Here is a 7,024-nt window from a genome sequence, read left to right on the forward strand (position 1 = left end):
TCACCTGACGGGATCTTACTTGTAATAAGTCCAACCTGTTACTCAGAGTAGAGCATCCTACACAGCACTTGTTCCTCCAGTTTCCGGCACAGGAACTCATTATATTCATTATTTTTAGCTCTTAAGCAGTTTCCCTTTTTCTCAATTAATAGCAATGATCGGTCTATCTGTTACTCTAGCCTTTCCCCCACACTTAGTTCTAATCATACCCTCCATTATATTCAAATTAGAGAACTTATACACTAGTAGAAATATGACATATTACATAAACATTTTACATCTGCTGAACATATGTCAGATGTGAAAAGCTATATGTAGTAGTATTTTCATCTGGTTTCAATATCCACAGAAGTGAAAAATATATAGACAAGACTTTTTACATCTGGTTTTAATGTACCAGAAGCATAACTGAACGCGGTGGCAATCTTGTAATTATGATGAAAATTATCTAAAATATATATATATATCTGGCCATATTTAGCCACAGATGTAAAAAGTCAGGTTGAATAAAAAAAAAAAATTAATATTTTTGGAACCAATAAGTGAATGAGGTAGATAGACTAAAAAAAACGCAATCTGAATACAAAAAAATAAAACAAAACGCAATATTTCTCTCTCGACCCAAATCAACTCGCGATGAACAAACCCTCAGCGCCGTCCTCTACCGCCGACAACGATTGAACCCTCAGCAACCTAAAATCAATTCACCACTACCGCCTTATCTCAGTTGTCCTCTCTCTCTCTCTGTCACTCGTCAAATCGAAGCTTCTCACTTGAACCCTAACTCCAAATCGAAGCTATAAGGGAAACAAATTGAAAATTCTCTCCGCTCTCACTATTGTCCTTCTTTTTCCGGCCTCTACTCTCACGAATCGAAGCTTGTCTTTCTCTTTCACTATTGTCAAACCTTCTTCGATTCAGGTACTCTTCTTTCTTTTTTATTCTTTTTTAAATTATTTTTTTCTGTATATTCATTAATTCTGGAATACTTGTAGAACTATTTCTAGTAATGTTGCTCTTTTACGGGATTCCTTTTTTTTCCCTACTTGTTTCTACTGTTTCTACTTGATTCCAGTTAATGTAGAATTCAGTTAATTTACAAGTATGTGGAATTCAGTCCTGTCCTTCTAACTTTTGTAATTTTCTTTTTAGTTTATTAGTTTAGTAGCAATCTATATGAACTGTAATTGATGATGAGATATAGGAATGCTAGAGTGGATGAGATGGTTGCAAATTTCCACCAAGAAAAACATGAGAAGATTTCACAAAAGATAAACTAAATTGCATTTTAGGTCTCTCAAATGTTCTAAGCAGTAAAATTTTCAGTTTTAGTTGAAAATTATGTCTTTGTATTTTGTTGTTCAGTTTACTCACAAATGTTTATGACCTGGCAAACGGTTTATATACATAGCATGAAAATAACACATTTAAATAAATTAAAAACATTAGTGGATCCATGAAGATTATTTTCTTAATTAGTAAAAAAATGTATGTAAATATTGCTGGTCACATCACTAGTTTCTACATGTAAATTGGATGCCAGAACAACATAAGGACCTAAACTTTCGATATAAATTGATCATTTTTCATTACAGGATTTCATTACATGATACACTTACAATTAAGTTACTTAAAAAAGTTGTTTATTATGTTAAGCATAAGATTCACCTATGGGTAGTAGATTCTATATTCATTACAAATTGTGAATGAAAATGAACATAAATGCTCCTGGGTTCTATGTATTTGTTCCTATTTACTCTAGTCTTTAGAACATTGATAGAATAGTAGAATATACTATTTTCTATTCTAACAATTATTGTTTTTGGGGGGTGGGAGTCAGAAGTTCAGCCATGGAGTGGAGTTTGTTCTTTTGTTATCATTTAATGCGGGTGCCTTAGATAACCAAGTGGAACATGCATTGGTGTCTCTAGCAACGGTGATGCCGGAATCTCCTTCCTTGATTGTACAATGTACACAAGGTATGTTTTCAGTTTGACTAACACTTATTCAGATGTTGCCTTGTTAGCCATTTTGTTACTGGATCTTTTAGCATAATCAGTTGTCATATAATTCTAGTTTATATCAGAATAATCAGTTGTCATATTTTCCTAATCCTTTATGTTTGAACTTTTAAGCTTAAGTAAAATGAATTTCTATCCTACCATAATATGTTCAATATCAGAGACCTTTAGGGGGTCTTTCCTCAAGTGGCACGAACCGAGACATGTGATGATATTCTTCAACAGGTCATTTTTCTATTTGGTTATACCGGGTTAGTGTATAACTATTTTGATTTGGTGACTATTTTGATTTATTTCTCATTTAGTTTCATTTGGATTTGTGGGTTTCGTGCAGGTTGATGACCCTCGACTTATTCAAAGAATTTCAATTGCAGCATCAGGCAGGCGGTAGCTACAAAGACTAAGACGCCTCATGATGCATGTGATAGACTGATGTGGTTTTGCTACCTATTCTCTTTATCTCAGTTTTCCTTTTCTTGTTTTTCTTTTGTTTTGCCTGGAATGATTGTGAAAGTTACTGTGGCCTGTGGGTAATGGTTGCCCTTTGAATGTACTCTCTTGTTACTTTAATAATTGGTCAAATTATGTATATGTTGAACTAGTAAATTAAATTAGAAAACTGGTTAGTGGTAGTGGAGATTTTTGGTTCCTTTACTGCATTTCCCTTTATGCATAGTTGCAAATATTAGTATAATCGAGTTACATGAAACACATTTTGTTGGATCTGTTATTTGTTTTTGTACTCAATGACTTGAATTTTTTCTTCGGCTGAAACTATGGATTTGCTTACATTTTGTTGGATCTGTTATTTGTGTTTGTTCCTATTACAGGTACAAGAGAAGCAAAGATTGATTGATTTTGCAGAAGCACTTCGTAGTAATGTAGTATCACTCATAGTTTTCTTATAAGTGGGTACATTTCACTAGAATATTGTAATCTGCATCGTATAATTTAAATATAAGTTATACTCTATAAAGGTAAGTTTTCAGTAATAACAGAAAGATACTGCATTCTGATAAGTAGGTACAATTGGCCATGCATAGAGTAGACTATATTGCCTATTATTCCATTGACAAGTATGCTAATTTATGAAATATAGTATGCATGACTTGAATTGGTTACTTTTTATGTTGTAGATTAGTTGAACGAGGTCCCTTATCACATCTTGGTTTAAGTTTGCTACTTGTATTGAAACTGATTGTTAAAGAAGAACAACACATTGATGATGAATTTGGTTGTTGAAAATTTATGCGTAAGTGGGATTTTTGTTGGATAGAATGTTACATACCTTATTTTATAGATTTAGGCATTTTAAAATGAGTAGCTTAGATGTTATTCATGGTTGCTCTGACATGGTATGTTTATTATATATATGAATAAGTTGATAATGTATATGTAATGGATTTGAGCCATGTATGTATAAGTAATTATATATTTACATATTGTAGGTGTTCAATGATCCCACAACATCAACAGAGGAGGAGCTGTATGATTTGCGAAACCGCTGGGCAACTTGTTTCCTTGACCTATATAATCTTGAGGTAGATTATGATGATGCCGATGAAAAAGCTTAGGAGCTAGCTAGGTTTGTGTGAAGTTACAATGAATTAGTATTAATGATGATGATGTTTTGATTTGTATTTTGGATGGATTAGTATTAATTATGATGATGTTTTGATTTGTATTTTGGATTTCAATGATTGTACTTCAATGACATTATTACTATATATATGTTGAATGTTGAATTTGGCTATGGATGTTGAATTTAAGTATTATGTAGTTATGTTATATTGTTGGCATTGTGGGTTAGATTTTTTTAATAAAAAAAAAGGATTTAAAATATAAAAAAAAAAAACGCAGGTTTTTGAAAAAAAAATTTAAATAAAGTTAAGATATCACATCTGGTGGACTTGGTCAGATGTAAAAGGTCCAATTTAATTTTTAAAAAATAATATTTGATTTTCGCCTTGGTCAGAGGTAAAAAATGTTTTTTTACATCTGACTACGCCAGATGTAAAACGTGTATACTTACTAAGTCTCGTGCGCCTACATCTGACATTTTTCAGATGTAAAAAGTGTTTTTCGCCAGATGTAAAAAAGCTTTTTTCTAAAGAATAAATATTTCAGAGATTTATCTAGACATTACTAAGTTTGACAGTGTTCAGGCAGTTTTGCATTAAGTTGCAAAGACTATCATGTCAAGTATCAAAACAAAAAACTCCAAAAATTTCACTGACCCTACAGCTATCTGCCCTAGCCTTAGAACATGTGACTACTCATGACAATTTATTTTATTTTTTATTTTATTTTATTTTTTTAACACAAAAATGTAAAATGTCCCTCCCCCACACTTAAACCAGACAGTGTCCGCAATGTAATAATAACACAAAGTGAGAGTAAAGGAAGGAACACACCCGAGGGGCTACGGTGTAGCTGCTGGGTAGAACGGCTTCTCCAAGGAGAGCTCTTCAACATGTCCCTCTTCTTCAGGCACCGAGCTTTCATGGAACAGCTTCAGTCGCTGTCCGTTTACTTGAAACACCTTGTTAGTACCTGCACTTTTTATTTCTACTGCACCATGAGGGAAAACATTAGTAACAACAAAAGGGCCAATCCACCGGGATCGAAGTTTCCCATCCATTACTTTTAGGCGGGAGTTAAACAATAAAACCCGTTGGCCCACAGAAAATTCCTTCATAGAAATCATTTTATCATGAAAGTGTTTTGTTTTCTCCTTGTAAATTTTAGAGCTTTCGTAGGCTTCTAGCCTAAGCTCTTCAAGCTGCTCTAATTGAAGTTTTCTTTCCATACCTGCTTTTTGCATTTCCATATTACAGCTCTTCACCGCCCAATAAGCACGGTGTTCGATTTCTACAGGAAGGTGACATGCCTTACCAAACACAAGTCGATAGAGGGACATCCCAATTGGAGTCTTGAAAGCTGTTCTCTGAGCCCAAAGTGCGTCTTCTAGACGGCGGCTCCAGTCCTTCCTATTTGGCTGCACCATTTTCTCTAGAATTTGCTTAATCTCCCGGTTCGAGATTTCAGCTTGTCCATTAGTTTGGGGATGATATGCAGTAGAGACTCTGTGCACAACTCCATACTTCCGGAGCAAAGCTTCCATGGTGCGGTTACAGAAATGCGTGCCTTGGTCACTGATGATAGCTCAGGGTATTCCAAACCTGCAAAAAATATTGAACCTGACAAAATCTGCAACAACTCGAGAATCATTAGTCCTAGTGGGGATGGCCTCCACCCACTTTGAAACATAATCAACAGCAAGTAAAATGTAGAGAAAACCAAATGATACAGGAAAAGGGCCCATAAAGTCAATGCCCCATACATCAAATACCTCACAGAAAAGCATAGGTTGTTGAGGCATTTCACTCTTACGAGTGATAGCTGCACTTGCGATTTGGCACTCCTTACAAGTGTGGTAAGTCTCATAAGCATCCTTGAAAATTGTGGGCCAATAGAAACCTGCGTCTAGGACTTTTCTAGCAGTCCTTTGAGGGCCAAAGTGTCCCCCTACCGGAGAAGCATGAGAAAGATGCAAAATCGATTCAATCTCACAGTCGGGAACACACCTCCTAATCACCTGATCACTACCAAATTTCCAAAGATATGGATCATCCCAAACATAATATTTTGCATCACTCTTGAGTTTGTGAATTTGTGTCCTAGATGCACCTGCAGGAAAAACACCAGCAACAAGATAATTAACAATATCAGCAAACCAAGGAGTCACCCCATGTAAAAGTAACAGCTGCTCATCAGGAAATTCATCCTGAATGGGGAAGATATCTCCATCACGTTCAATCCTGCTCAAGTGGTCAGCCATTAAATTCTCGGCTCCACTTTTATCCTTAATTTCCACATTGAATTCTTGAAGCAACAACATCCACCGAATCAGCCTCGGTTTTGCTTCAGGCTTCTTTAACAAGTACTTTAAAGCTGCATGGTCAGTAAAAATAATAACCTTGGAACCTGGCAGATATGATCTGAATTTATCAAGTGCAAAAACAATAGCTAAAAGTTCCTTTTCAGTGGTGGTGTAATTAGCTTGTGCGGAATCTAAAGTCCTAGAAGCATAATAAATAACATGGGCGGCTTTTTCCACTCTTTGTGCAAGAACTGCTCCCACTGCATAGTTAGATGCATCACACATGATTTCAAAAGGAATGTTCCAGTCAGGGGGCTGAATGATGGGAGCAGAAGTTAGTGCTCTCTTCAAGAAATCAAACGCCTTTTTGCATGCATCATCAAACTCGAAGGTCACATCATTTTTAAGCAGGTTTGACAGCGGGAGGGCAATCTTGCTGAAATCCTTTATGAAACGCCTGTAAAAACCTGCATGACCAAGAAAAGAACGAATCTCGCGAATGCAAGATGGGTAAGGTAGTGTAGAAATCACATCAATTTTTGCAGGGTCAACTGAAATTCCTTTTTCTGAAATTATGTGACCCAAGACAATTCCCTGTTGAACCATTGATCACGGTCGTTTCGTGGTCAAATAATAATTTAAATAAAAAGTAATACAGGGCAGTTAACCTTGGTCGTCTCCTAAGACTCACAATCGGCTTATCGATATTAGAAACAATTCAAAAACTGTAAATTATGGGGGGGGGGGGGGTTGGTTTGTTAACAGAACGTATGAAAAATGTGAAATTTAATTGATTTAAAACGATCAATTCATTGGCTTTAGGTAACTCGTTCTTGATTCTATCATAGGGTTCACAAAGAATAAATTCGTTATATGCTTATGTTCTGGTTGATTCATAAAACCGAATTAAACAAGCGTTACCAATTTTATACGAATTCCATTCAAACAAGCGTCAAATGCGTTCAACTAATCATAGGCAATAGTAAACAAGCGTTACTAATGACAGAATAATATCCTTACTGAATTCGATCAACACTTTTTGCTAAGCGCTCAAAGTTTATGTCAATTCCTATTCAATGTAATCTATGCAAGCGATAAACTAATTGAATAACACGGTGCG

General features: G+C 35.3%; 1 long non-coding RNA gene across 2 annotated transcripts; it reads left to right on the plus strand.

Moving 5' to 3' along the window:
* The first annotated feature begins 736 nt into the window (after positions 1-736).
* Positions 737-3,489, plus strand: LOC123918315. 2 transcript variants are annotated; one of them, XR_006812753.1, is made up of 3 exons: positions 737-921; positions 1,841-2,998; positions 3,470-3,489. It is a non-coding gene; the product is annotated as an uncharacterized LOC123918315 (long non-coding RNA). The 2 variants fall into 2 exon arrangements; XR_006812754.1 differs by lacking the exon at positions 3,470-3,489 and having other exon boundaries at positions 1,841-2,458; positions 2,852-3,228.
* Positions 3,490-7,024: the final 3,535 nt, after the last annotated feature.

Source organism: Trifolium pratense, linkage group LG1, assembly GCF_020283565.1.
Source record: "Trifolium pratense cultivar HEN17-A07 linkage group LG1, ARS_RC_1.1, whole genome shotgun sequence".
Lineage (NCBI taxonomy): Eukaryota > Viridiplantae > Streptophyta > Magnoliopsida > Fabales > Fabaceae > Trifolium > Trifolium pratense.